This window comes from Bombina bombina, chromosome 5 (assembly GCF_027579735.1).
Source record: "Bombina bombina isolate aBomBom1 chromosome 5, aBomBom1.pri, whole genome shotgun sequence".
NCBI classification, from domain to species: domain Eukaryota; kingdom Metazoa; phylum Chordata; class Amphibia; order Anura; family Bombinatoridae; genus Bombina; species Bombina bombina.
The window spans coordinates 158,446,287-158,461,031 of record NC_069503.1 but is presented as its reverse complement, the minus strand read 5'-3'; positions in this window follow the sequence as shown (position 1 = coordinate 158,461,031).

Genomic DNA, 14,745 nt, shown 5'->3' with positions numbered 1-14,745 from the left:
TAAAAGAGAATTAACTTGTACTTCACCACTCTCCTTGTTCAGTTTGATGCAATCCTGAAGCGCTGAAACCGCTGACGCCATGTGGGCCAAGCTGCAGGCTGAGAAAAGTCAAAAGGCTCAGGTGGGGTAAACTTTGACATCGTCATCATCAGAAACAGAAGCGTAGTCCAGAACTTCTGACACCATGTCATGAGATGCAGGACATATGCAGGACACAGCAATGATGGTACAACTCTATTTTATTACAGAGCATAGCAATACACATCCAGACAGGTTGATTGTACTAAACTAACTGCGACACAGACACCGGACCTAAGCCCCGCCCACCAGCTAGTGACATCACATCCTGCTATCATCACAATATGATCACAGGTTATGCACCTAGTGCCTCTACATTTAAAACAGCCAGATCTAGTTGGTAGCCAAGTACCTCTTTTAGTTTCTGGCAAAAAAGAAGGGGATACATAATTTTGAATACTTTTAGCCTTTCTGGACACAAATTTGACACCACTAGAGATCACTCTCTCCAGAACAGGGTCAGTTTGTAAAATTGGAAGACTTTCTTGTACAATGTCACAGATCTTTCTGTACTCCAAGCTATATGGAGTACTGAAGGACTACCTTATTAGGCAAATTTTGTGTGCTGGAAGATTTTTTTCTTCCCTTTTTGTATTGCAGTAGGGACCTCGCGTGGCATGCTATCTACAACTTGTCTAGTTTTTGACAATAATTGGTTATTATAACCCCTATTTTGGAGTCTGCTACACAGATCCTCACTCTGTTTTTTATATAGGGTTTCACTAGAGCAAATTCTATTTGCCCTAATGAATTGACCCTTAGGAATAGCTTTGAGTACATGTTGAGGATGACAGAATTTGTAATTTAGAATGGTATTACCACTTGTCGGTTTTCTATGTAAATCTGTCACAATTAACCCATTCTCAACTGATACTTCAATATCCAGAAACTCAATCCTCGTTGTATTCTGACATCCAACAAAGCTCAAGTTGAGATCATTGCAATTTAAATATTCAATGAATTTAGATGCAGACACCTCATCTCCATCCCACACCAGTAGCAGGTCATCAATATAATGACCAAAATAAATTATGTGTTCCTTGAAGGGGTTACTATCCGCATAGACGTGGAGCAGCTCCCACCATCCCATATAGAGATTGGCATAGGAGGGGGCGAATTTTGCCGCCATAGCTGTTCCACGCCTCTGCAGATAGTAAGACCCCTCAAACAAAAAATAATTATGAGTTAATAAAAACTCCAAAGTCCAAATTATAAAATGTTTAAGATCCTCTGAAAAACCAGACATTCTGTCTAAAATATTAGAAACTGATGTTAGACCTGCCTGGTGTGGGATGGAGGTGTAAAGTGAAGCCACATCCACTGTAATAAATCTGTATGTAGATTTCCAATTGATAGTTTGTAGAGCACTAAGAACCTGTGTGGAGTCCCTAATATAGCTTGTTAATTGGGCCACTAGGGGTTGTAAAAAGGTATCTATCAGTTCTGAAGTGGGCTCCAAAAGGGAGCCCACTCCAGAGATGATAGGCCTACCAGGTGGATGTGTCGCATTTTTATGCAGTTTAGGAAGAAAATAAAAAATGGGTACATTAGGATTTGTAATTAAAAAACTGTTCAGTTTTCTTTCAGCTATTACTCCTATGGACTGGCCCTGATGTAGAATTTTTTCAAGTTTCAATCTAAACTTTGCTGTAGGATTAGAATCTAATTTACAGTATACCTCTGTATCTCTCAACTGTCGTTTAGCCTCAAACAAATAATATTCCCTGTCCATGACGACCACATTGCCGCCTTTGTCTGATAATTTTATGACAATAGTGTCATTAGCTTGCAGAGATTTTAATGCTTTATATTGATTACCATTCAAATTGTTTTTATTTTTATTCTTAGGAGAGGAATTATTTTTTTGATCATTTTCTATCCTTTGTGCAATTTATTTTCAATTGTTCTCTGGAATACATCAATATTTTTGCCCCTTGCATGCACAGGATAGAAAGAACTTTTGCTGACTCCAGCCAATTCAGGACATCTGGTGTTTTGCGAGTCACCCTCGTTCTCACCTTCTTGTATAAGGCCAACTAATTCATTAATAGCACAATGGTCATTAAAATCTAAAACGGTGTTAGATATAGTTATTTCATTAGTTGTTTCTTCCTGCCTACCTTCATTACTCTCAAGTTTCATTATCTACAAAAAAATGTTTCTTCAATACCAACTTTCTTACAAAGCTGTTTATGTCCAAAATAGTGTCAAAAAGGTTAAAGTGTGTAGTGGGGGAAAAATTTAAACCCATACTCAAAACTTCTAGCTCAGAATCATTTAATTTATATTGTGAGAGATTTACCACATTTTTTAAATATACTTTCTGGTTTGGGTCCGATTGGTCCTCATGTGGTATCTCTTTGATTCCCTTTCCTTTTTCCTACCCCTACTACCTCTCCTTGTTTTTTTCTTTTTTTGTTTTGCTCCCTGAGCTTGCTCGTTTTTTTGAAGGGTTCAAGGGATCTGTAGGTATATCTAGGGCTGAGGCAGTATCTATCTGATCTATCCCTTCTCATTAGTATCATATCAGTTGTGTCAACCTCATACTCAGTTTCTAAAAACCTCACATGTTTTTTTGGCCTTGTTATCATTATTTTTTCTGCTAAACAGAAAGGTCTTTTTATCATTAGAGTTTCTAAATGTTGTCTGAGTCCATCTATATATTCTGTTTGCTTCATAGTCCCCTTTTGTCGCGGGATAACTTGGTTTTTTTAAAGTCCCAAAGTTCTTTTGAGAATTTTAACATATTGGCCTCAAACTTCATGTCGTATTCTTTAAACACAGGGTCTGCTTGTAGTAATTGTAAGTCAGTTTGTGTGGCTTTAATCAGGTTAATTATTTCCAACCTTTCTTGCTTCTTAAATTCAACAAGCAAATCAATTAAGGCAAAGGAACAATCGTTAAGGATTTTGTTCCATTTAGAAATAAAAACAGGATCATTCACTAAAAAGGATGGAAATTTTCTGATCCTTAAGCCCCTTGGAATTCGTTGGTATTTTTTATATAACAGAAAAGTCTTTATATCCAAGTCCAGTTCTATGTCTTTTCTGCGCAACTCATCAATATGGAAAAATAGACTGTCAATAGTGTTTTCATTATCACTGGTAATGCTTTCCACATCCTGGTCATAAGAATAAAGAGACGCTTCTAGGTCTCGCAAAACAAAGCTATCCTGTGCTTCTGTCATTATCTGCTGCCCACAAAAGACAAAAAATAAAAGCACTGTACCTTATAGAAAAATTCTCTTCCAAGTCCCGGTAATGCAATATTCCCAAACAAATGAGGAATGTATCTTCAGCACCGCACAATAACCAACACTGGGATCGCCCTATAAATATGAGCCCTGGCTTCTGGAATGGCCTATATACTGCCCGTTGAGCTACCGCAAATGGACACAATGCATATGGAAAACAACAAAGCAAGCGGTGCTTACCCCCAGGCAGTGTGATGGGCGGCTTTCTTCAGCGATCCTGTCCAGCGCGTCTTCAGCGTGTGCACTGTTCACATTCCTACGGATGCCGATAGGAGCCAGATCCAGACGTCTCGGTCCAATGACGTCAGCAAAACTTGAAACTTACAGAGAGGAGAACGGCTAACCATCCGCCAATAAATCCAAAAGGGAATAGTAGGTAAGATGCAAAAAATGGGTTTATTTCACAGGGTACAGACAGTGGCTTAAAATCAAAAAAGGGCATGCAGTAAAGGGCACCAAACGGACATACTCCGTAGTTTACAGTACAGTAACAACAAACATACGCGTTTCGTGAGGGACTGCCTCACTTGTTCACTGCTTAAATTGAGTACTGATCTGTAAACCTATATAGAGAGGTATCTATGTTAATTGAACAGGTGTGTTCCATTAAATACTTTAACTACTGTGTATACTTTTTAACCCCTCATATATACAGGCTGCGATAGACAGTGTTAGTACAGAATAGCAATATTATACGAATACATTGTGGTAGAGATATATAAATACAATTTACAGTTAGACTGTTATATATGAAAAACTCATTATTTGTGCATATAAAGTGAAAAAACTCTTGCCACACATGCAGTATATTAAAACAGCAGAAAAAGAACAAAAGTAAAATAAATGAAAAAAAGGTCTCATCATTTAAAATGCCAGGATGAAGTGCATTACACAAACAAATTAACGTCTGACTCAATATTTAAACCAAAAGGTATCCTAGAGTCATATTAAAGATCCACCTGACCTCTTTCTTACTAAGCTGATATTCTCTGTCCCCCCCCTCTCTTGGATAAACCCGTTTTTTGCATCTTACCTACTATTCCTTTTGGATTTATTGGCGGATGGTTAGCCGTTCTCCTCGTCTGTAAGTTTCAAGTTTGCTGACGTCATTGGACCGGAGACGTCTGGATCTGGCTCCTATCGGCATCCCGTAGGAATGTGAACAGTGCACACGCTGAAGACGCGCTGGACAGGATAGCTGAAGAAAGCCACCCATCACACTGCCTGGGGGGTAAGCACCGCTTGCTTTGTTGTTTTCCATATGCATTGTGTCCATTTGCGGTAGCTCAACGGGCAGTATATAGGCCATTCCAGAAGCCAGGGCTCATATTTATAGGGCGATCCCAGTGTTGGTTATTGTGCGGTGCTGAAGATACATTCCTCATTTGTTTGGGGAATATTGCATTACCGGGACTTGGAAGAGAATTTTTTCTATAAGGTACAGTGCTTTTATTTTTTGTCTCTTGTGGGCAGCAGATAAGGACAGAAGCACAGGATAGCTTTGTTTTGCGAGACCTAGAAGCGTCTCTTTATTCTTATGACCAGGATGTGGAAAGCATTACCAGTGATAATGAAAAACACTATTGACAGTCTATTTTCCATATTGATGAGTTGCGCAGAAAAGACATAAAAACTGGACTTGGATATAAAGACTTTTCTGTTATATAAAAAATACCAACGAATTCCAAGGGGCTTAAGGATCAGAAAATTTCATCCTTTTTAGTGAATGATCCTGTTTTTATTTCTAAATGGAACAAAATCCTTAACGATTGTTCCTTTGCCTTAATTGATTTGCTTGTTGAATTTAAGAAGCAAGAAAGGTTGGAAATAATTAACCTGATTAAAGCCACACAAACTGACTTACAATTACTACAAGCAGACCCTTTGTTTAAAGAATACGACATGAAGTTTGAGGCCAATATGTTAAAATTCTCAAAAGAACTTTGGGACTTTAAAAAAACCAAGTTATCCCCGACAAAAGGGACTATGAAGCAAACAGAGTATATAGATGGACTCAGACAACATTTAGAAACTCTAATGATAAAAAGACCTTTCTGTTTAGCAGAAAAAATAATGATAACAAGGCCAAAAAACATGTGAGGTTTTTAGAAACTGAGTATTGATTCTAATGAGGAAGGGATAGATCAGATAGATACTGCCTCAGCCCTAGATATACCTACAGATCCCTTGGAACCTTCAAAAAACGAGCAAGCTCAGGAGCAAAACAAAAAAGAAAAAAACAAGGAGAGGTAGTAGGGGTAGAAAAATGAAAGGAATCAAAGAGATACCACATGAGGACCAATCGGACCCAAACCAGAAAGTATATTTAAAAAATGTGGTAAATCTCTCACAATATAAATTAAATGATTCTGAGCTAGAAGTTTTGAGTATGGGTTTAAATTTTTCCCGCACTACACACTTTAACCTTTTTGACACTATTTTGGACATAAACAGCTTTGTAAGAAAGTTGGTATTGAAGAAACATTTTTTTGTAGATAATGAACTTGAGAGTAATGAAGGTAGCAGGAAGAAACACTAATGAAATAACTATATCTAACACCGTTTTAGATTTTATCGACCATTGTGCTATTAATGAATTAGTTGGCCTTATACAAGAAGGTGAGAACGAGGGTGACTCGCAAAAAACCAGATGTCCTGAATTGGCTGGAGTCAGCAAAAGTTCTTTCTATCCTGTGCATGCAAGGGGCAAAAAATATTGATGTATTCCAGAGAACAATTGAAAATAAATTGCACAAAGGATAGAAAATGATCAAAAAAATAATTCCTCTCCTAAGAATAAAAATAAAAACAATTTGAATGGTAATCAATATAAAGCATTAAAATCTCTGCAAGCTAATGACACTATTGTCATAAAATTATCAGACAAAGGCGGCAATGTGGTCGTCATGGACAGGGAATATTATTTGTTTGAGGCTAAACGACAGTTGAGAGATACAGAGGTATACTGTAAATTAGATTCTAACCCAACAGCAAAGTTTCGATTGAAACTTGAAAAAATTCTACATCAGGGCCAGTCCATAGGAGTAATAGCTGAAAGAAAATTGGAACAGTTTTTAATTACAAATCCTAATGTACCCATTTTTTATTTTCTTCCTAAACTGCATAAAAATGCGACACATCCACCTGGTAGGCCTATCATCTCTGGAGTGGGCTCCCTTTTGGAGCCCACTTCAGAACTGATAGATACCTTTTTACAACCCCTAGTGGCCCAATTAACAAGCTATATTAGGGACTCCACACAGGTTCTTAGTGCTCTACAAACTATCAATTGGAAATCTACATACAGATTTATTACAGTGGATGTGGCTTCACTTTACACCTCCATCCCACACCAGGCAGGTCTAACATCAGTTTCTAATATTTTAGACAGAATGTCTGGTTTTTCAGAGGATCTTAAACATTTTATAATTTGGACTTTGGAGTTTTTATTAACTCATAATTATTTTTTGTTTGAGGGGTCTTACTATCTGCAGAGGCGTGGAACAGCTATGGGGGCGAAATTCGCCCCCTCCTATGCCAATCTCTATATGGGATGGTGGGAGCTGCTCCACGTCTATGCGGATAGTAACCCCTTCAAGGAACACATAATTTATTTTGGTCATTATATTGATGACCTGCTACTGGTGTGGGATGGAGATGAGGTGTCTGCATCTAAATTCATTGAATATTTAAATTGCAATGATCTCAACTTGAGCTTTGTTGGATGTCAGAATACAACGAGGATTGAGTTTCTGGATATTGAAGTATCAGTTGAGAATGGGTTAATTGTGACAGATTTACATAGAAAACCGACAAGTGGTAATATCATTCTAAATTACAAATTCTGTCATCCTCAACATGTACTCAAAGCTATTCCTAAGGGTCAATTCATTAGGGCAAAGAGAATTTGCTCTAGTGAAACCCTATATAAAAAACAGAGTGAGGATCTGTGTAGCAGACTCCAAAATAGGGGTTATAATAACCAATTATTGTCAAAAACTAGACAAGTTGTAGATAGCATGCCACGCGAGTCCCTACTGCAATACAAAAAGGGAAGTAAAAAATCTTCCAGCACATATAGTGTATCTTATGACATGTAAAGGTTGCCAGGTTCAATACCTTGGAAAAACAAAAATAAGGTTGAGGGATAGAGTATTGGAGCATATCAGAGACATAAATGACCCAGATATCTTTACCTCAGTGGCCTCACATTTTAAATTTGAACATCAAGGGGATTCCTCCCTAGCATTTTTTCAGGCAGTTGATCATGTCCCCTTCTCCAAGAGAGGGGGGGACAGAGAATATCAGCTTAGTAAGAAAGAGGTCAGGTGGATCTTTAATATGAACTCTAGGATACCTTTTGGTTTAAATATTGAGTCAGACGTTAATTTGTTTGTGTAATGCACTTCATCCTGGCATTTTAAATGATGAGACGGGGACTGCCGATGTGATGTAGGCAGATGTGATAATGTTGTTTACTTATGTTTTGCCAGGTGTGTTAGGTGAGGTTTCGCCTCCAGTTCGGGTGTGGATAATAGGGCATTAATTTATCCACTGGGCTTCCATCAGGGCGTTATGCTCCCCAGAAGGTCAGCTGCTTGGATTTCCAATGTCCAGGGCCAACTTTCGATGGTTAGGTCGTAGGGGTCTGACATGGGAGGAATTACCAGCCCTTCTACAGGATGCATATAGGAGGTTAGGGCAGCCTCATGTTATTGTATTACATGTAGGGAGTAATGACATAGGATCAGTACCAGCACTCAATCTCATTAGGAGGATGGTGGCCGATATAAGGTGGTTACATGCTTGGCTCCGGGATGTGAGGATAGGATGGTTCAATGTGGTTGCTCAACTGCATTGGTGGTACATAGCAACCCAGAGGGCAGCCTATAACATCCATAAGAAGGTTAACAGGGAGGTGGGAAGAGCGGTCACGGCCTTGGGTGGCTTTGTTATCAGGCACAAACTAATCACGGCCGACAAAAAGGACCTTTATTGCCCTGATGGAGTGCACCTAACTGATGTTGGGTTGGATTTATTCACGAGTGACATCAGGGAGGCACTATTACTTGTAATCTTAAAAAAAAAAAAAGACACATTCAATCTTTAAGTCGGTTTTAACGGTTGTTGGATGACTGTTAGCTGTTGGTTAAAGTTGGCGGCAAGAGTAAATTTAGTCCTTTTCCTCTTCTTGGTGGTCGGCCAAGGCCCTGGCAGTGGGCATTGAGAGAGAAGAGTGACCGTCTAGAAACAGGGAGGGGATACGCCCACTAGGTGCCGGCCTAGGGGTCATCTTACTTACGAATTGAGACCAAAGATCTCTAAACATCACAGCTCTCTCTCTATGCCATTAAGCGGTGAACAGCCGGTGTCACTCTGAAAACATCGAGGGGCCTTGTCCATCTGTCAGTAGGGGTTAGGATAGTGTTAGATGCCGCCACCAGTTATGAACGAACTTGATACAAGTTTTGAGTTATGTTCTGATTAAAGATTGCCTAATATCGGTTAATATTAGCCATAGTTTAAATTTGTTTATTGAATAAACGTGACAGTGACGGTCTTTTCTCCCAACAAGTTGTGGTGTCTTATTTTATTACAGTTATAGTAATTAGAGTACGTATGACGTAATAGGGGTTTTATCTCTTATGACAGTGGAGGGCCCTCTAGTGGGCCTGTAGCAACATTAAGGGATAACCAACTTGAAGTCTGGAGTGTTTTAAGTTGTGTTTGTTACAGTGTTGCATGTTTGGAGGCGGGTGTTTGTGCTTACCTTTATAGGGTCCTGCAGCAGTGATCTCGGCCTCTTCCTGTTCCAGACTTCAAGGAGAAAGTTTCCCCGCCCACTCGTCCCTGAGTGGAAGAATGTGGCGGTAACGATGTGGCATGGTGAAGATAGTAGATAGCTCCCGGCCGGGGTAGGTTTAGTTGAGCTAGCCCTGTAAGCCCGGGCATTTTAATTTAGCCTTCCACCCCTTGCAAGAGGGTTGTACGATTCGCCAGTAGTGGGGCGCCTTACTGGGCTGGTGAGGATGTGCCCTAGCTGACGGTCGGGCAAGGGCCCTGGGAGCGGGGCATTGAGAAAGAAGAGTGACGGTTTAGAAACAGGGAGGGGATACGCCCACTAGGTCCCGGCCTAGGGGTCCTCTCCCTTACGAATTGAGACCACTAAACATCACAGCTCTCTCTCTATGCCATTAAGAGTGAATAGACAGGTGTCACGCTGAAAACACCGGTGGGGCCTTGTCCGTCTCTCAGTAGGGGTTAGAATAGTGTTAGATACCACCACCAGTCATGAATGAACTTGATACAAGTTTTGAGTTATGCTCTGATTAAAGAGTGCCTAATATTGGTTAATATTAGCCATAGTTTAAATTCGTTTTGAATAAACGTATTGAATAAACATGACCGTGACCGGTCTTTTCTCCCAACAAGTTGTGGTGTCTTATTTATTAAAGTTATAGTATTAGAGTACGTATGACGTAATAGGGGGTATATCTCTTATAGCTAATGTAGTACCTCTCAATAAAAAGGGCAATACAGGTATTTCTGGTACCTACAGGCTTGTCACCTTAAAGGGACAGAAAACACCAAAATGTTATTTTGTGATTCGGATAGTACAGTTTCAAACAACTTTCCAATTTACTTCTATAATCTATTATCACATGCTTCATTCTCTTGTTATCCTTTGCTGAAGGAACAGCATTGCACTACTGGCAGCTAGCTGAATTACATCTAGTCAGCCAATTACAAGAGACAAATGTGTGCAGGCACCAATAAGTAGCTACCTCCCACTAGTGTAGGATTTGTGCATATTCTTTTTCAACAAGGGATAACAAGAGAACAAAGCATATTTGAAAATAGAAATTATTTAAAAGTGTCTTAAAATGACATGCTCTGAGTCTTTCAAGTTTAATTTTGACTTCCCTATCCTTTTAACTTAAACAGTAATAAAATTAATGTAAACTCTTTTAAAGCAAATAATTATAACTTATATAAAGACAAACAATTTAAAGGACTAAAACAGCACGGTTTTACTTCAGGAATGTCCTGTCAGACTAATTGACATTTTTGACTATGGGCCAGATTACAAGTGGCACGCTAATGATAGTTCGCACGAAAACCAGTATCGTTGGTCCGTACTACCAGTAGCATGCGGATTTGATATTACAAGTCCAAGGTAAAGCTCGTTAACCAGAGAAGGGTTAGCATGGTCGACTTTGCTCAAGCACAACCTGTACTTTCAATGGATTTTGCAACCTCTCTAATTAGCGCTGGTTTTTACAAGTTGTAAGTTATAGTTTATGCTCTAGCGCAAGCAAAATCTGCGCTAGACTATTTAGCTCGACTTGATACCTGAAGTTAACTGTAAGGGTTAAAAAAAAATTGCACAAAACACATGTTAAATACAGAAAAATAAATAAAGGGAGAGGGAGGGATGGGGAGCTACACTACGGAAAAAAAGTTGGATGGGTGGCCCTAGACAATGATCGCTGGAGATGCAGAGGTGGTTTGGACCACTACACTACAGAAAATGATTTTAAAAAAATAAAAAAAATATGTTTTTTATAGGTGCTCGCAGACAGCTTCCAGTACCTTAGCGGGGTAAAGGGAGGTGGGAGGGTTGAGTAGAATCACTACACTGCAGAAAAAAAATATAAAAAAATAAAAATAATAATAATTGTTAAAAAAAACAAAAAAACATAAACTGCATGATGGCAGACTGTCTGCCAGTGCCTAAAATGGTAGTGACCAGTGGGGGGTGAGGGAGGGAAGTGAGCTGTTTTAGGAGGGATCAGGTAGAGATCAGGGGGTGGGAGGTTTCTGGTGGGAGGGTAATCTCTGTACTACAGCTAAACTTAAAGGGATACTGAACCCAATTTTTTTCTTTTGTGATTCAGATAGTGCATAACAAAAAAACCTGCGGAGTCTTCTTAAAAACACTATTTCATACTAATAAAAACAGGAGCAATAGCAGCAAAATTACACATAGAGAGTTGGTGTAGCACTAATGGCTTACGCGTTTCGGCATCAAGCCGTAACCATAAAACTGAATTGTGATCCGGAGTCTGTGCTGTGAGTGTCTGATTTGTGATTCAGATAGAGCATGCAATTTTAAGCAACTTTCTAATTTTCTCCTATTATCAATTTTTCTTTGTTCTCTTGCTGTCTTTATTTGAAAAAGAAAGTCCAGAACCCTGGACAGCACTTGTTTATTGGTGGATGAATTTATCCACCAATCAGCAAGAACAACCCAGGTTGTTCATCAAAAAATCTAAACTTACATTTCTTGCTTTTCAAATAAAAATACCAAGAGAATGAAGAACATTTGATAATAGGAGTAAATTAGAAAGTTGCTTAAAATTGCATGCTCTTTCTGAATCACAAAGGAAAAAAATTGGGTTCAGTGTACCTTTTAATCTTACAAGCTACCTGAAATAGAAGTGTTGTGCGCAGCTGCAATTAGCGGCATACTAATTACCTAAAACCAATGGCAAAGCCATGTATGTGTGCTATTTCTAAACAAAGGGGATCCCAGAGAAGCTTTTACAAACATGTGTGCTATGACTGCACAAGTGGTATTTAAATAATTTCAGTGAGACCTAAAGTTTGTAAAAAAGTTAACGATTTTTTTTATATGATGGTGAAATGGTGTCATGGAATATACCAAAATGGGCCTAGAGATAGGTATTAAAAAAAAACAAAGGCTCTATTTCTGTTTAAATTGAGTGATAGCAAAAATGTTAAAATTCTCCAATATTTTGGGCAAGTTCTTCTCTGAAAGTCCTGTAGCGAAGGGGTTAAAGTAAACATAAAAGATTGTGTTAAAAAATAAGCAAACCACTTATTTGTTTTCTTGCAAAATTAGCACTTAGAAATTCTCAGTCTAGCCCCTGCTCACAACTAAACAAGTTTTAGGTAACATGACTTTTGCAGCAGAAGTTCTATAGTAAAGGGATTTTAAACCCAATTTTTTTTTTATTTCATGATCCAGATAGAACATGCAATTTTAATTTACTTCTATTATGTTTCTCCCACTGAAAAAGCAGGAATGTAAGCTTAGGAGCCGGAACATTTTTGGTTCAGAACCCTGGTAGCACTTGCTGATTGGTGACTACATTTAGCCACCAATCAGCAAGTGCTACCCAGGTACTGGACCACAAATGGGCTGGCTCCTAAGCTTACATTCCTGCTTTTTCAAATAAAGATACCAAGAGAACAAAGGAAAACTGATAATAGTAGTAAATAATAGGAGTAAATTAGAAAGTTGATTAAAATTGCATGCTCTTTCTGAATATTGAAAGAAAAAAAAATGTGGGTTTCATATCCCTTAAATCATGGACAATAAACTGACTGGAGCTATTTTATTGTGTCACCTGAAAAAGCAAGACTGTAAGCATAAGAGTCAGGCCCATTTTTGGTTGAGCAGCGGAGTAGCATTTTCTGATTGGTTTCTAAATGTAGCCACCAATCAGTTAGCGCTACGTAGGTACTGAACCAAAAATGGGCCAGCTCCTTATCTTACATTCAAATAAAGATACCAAGAGAACGAAGAAAATTTATATAAGGGGACGATTTATCATAGTGCGAGCGGACATCGATAAATGACGACTCTATCTGAATCATGAAAGTTTAATTTTGACTAGACTATCCCTTTAAGGATAAGCAACTGCTTAGTGCTTTTTTTTGTTACTACAATGAAGCAGACTGTTTAACATCCCTTTAATATGGGTAACAATAGGAAAGTTCAGTCACTCTATTTTATAAAGTTGAAAGTAAAAGGGACAGTATACACCAATTTTATAACTGCATGTAATAGACACTACTATAAAGAAGAATATGCACAGATACTGATATAAAAATCCAGTATAAAACCTTTTAAAAAACTTACTGCTAGACTACGAGTTATGTGCGCTATAGGGAAATTAACGAACGCAAAAAAAGTTGTGTTATTTAACCCTCTATAGTGCAGCCATTAAAAGTTTTCAAATAGCCGGCTTGTGCGTGCGATATGGTTGGGTTGAGCTCCATACCGCACACAATCGAAGCGCTGTTTTGACGTGCTTGTGCACACTTTCCCCATAGACATCAATGGGGAGAGCGGGTCAGAAAAAAGCCTAACACCTGCGATCGCGGAAAGAAAAGCTCCGTAACGCAGCCCGATTGATGTCTATGGGGAAAAAAAAAATAACGTTTAAACCTAACACCCTAACATAAACCCAGAGTCTAAACAACCCTAATCTGCTGCACCCGACATTGCCGACACCTACATAAACTTATTAACTCCTGATCTGCCGCTCCCGATATCGCCGCCACCTAAATAAATCTATTAACCCCTAATCTGTCGCTCCAATATCACCGCCCACTATACTAAAGTTATTAACCCCTATTCCCCTGCAACCCCGAGTCTAAACACCCCTAATTTGCTGCCCCCGACATCGCCGACACCTACATAAACTTATTAAACCCTGATCTGCCGCTCCCGATATCGCCGCCACTATACTAAATTATTAACAAGTATGTATGGAAAGAGAAGAAATGGCGCAAAAGGCAGGACTCAAGTGAAAGCGTTTAATGACACAGTATAATACACAAATATATATGCACTTACAAGATTAAAATAAGTGTACTGCAATTAGGAGGATCATGGGTGGTACAGTTCTTGTTGCTTTCCACAGTCGGCTTGTTGTAATTGCCGAGCGCTGCTGCACTGGATATGACTGGCAGGTGAATCCGGATACCTTGTCAGCAAGTCCTGTGGCTGTTGTGAGTGGCAGGATACCAGGACCCTTTTTCCAGCCTAGATTGTCAGTTCAATACCCTGACGCGTTTCCCCCGGTCAGCGGCCGGGCTTCTTCAAGAGGGATTTAAAAGTGAATGTGTTGGAATGAGCGCTCTTCCTTTTTGAGTCCAAATCATCCAATTAGAGCTCAGAGGTGTGTATAGGAGCTCCTTTTTGGGAATACCAGGCTGGATTAAAGGCAGCAAGGCTTGGGCACAGTGACCTTCCCTGGAACTTAAGGGATTTTAGAAACCAATTATTTGGAACAATTCTGGAAAACACTGATAAACATCCCTGAGCACAGGAAGCCTTATTGGACTTATTTTCTTCCAGTAAAGGTACTGTTCCTTTCTATCATTTGATCAAACTGCAGTATTGCAACTGTTATATCAACAAAAAGGACATACTTGCAAATATATATATATATTTAATTCAACATTTTTTCTAGGTATAGCGCATTTTATCATTATTGTTACTAAATTATTAACCCCTATTCCCCTGCACCCCAACATCACCCACACTATAATGCATTTATTAACCCCTATTCCGCTGCTCCCCAACATCACCGCCACTAAATAAAGTTATTAACCCCTAAACCTCTGGCCTCCCACATCACTACCACTAAATAAACCTA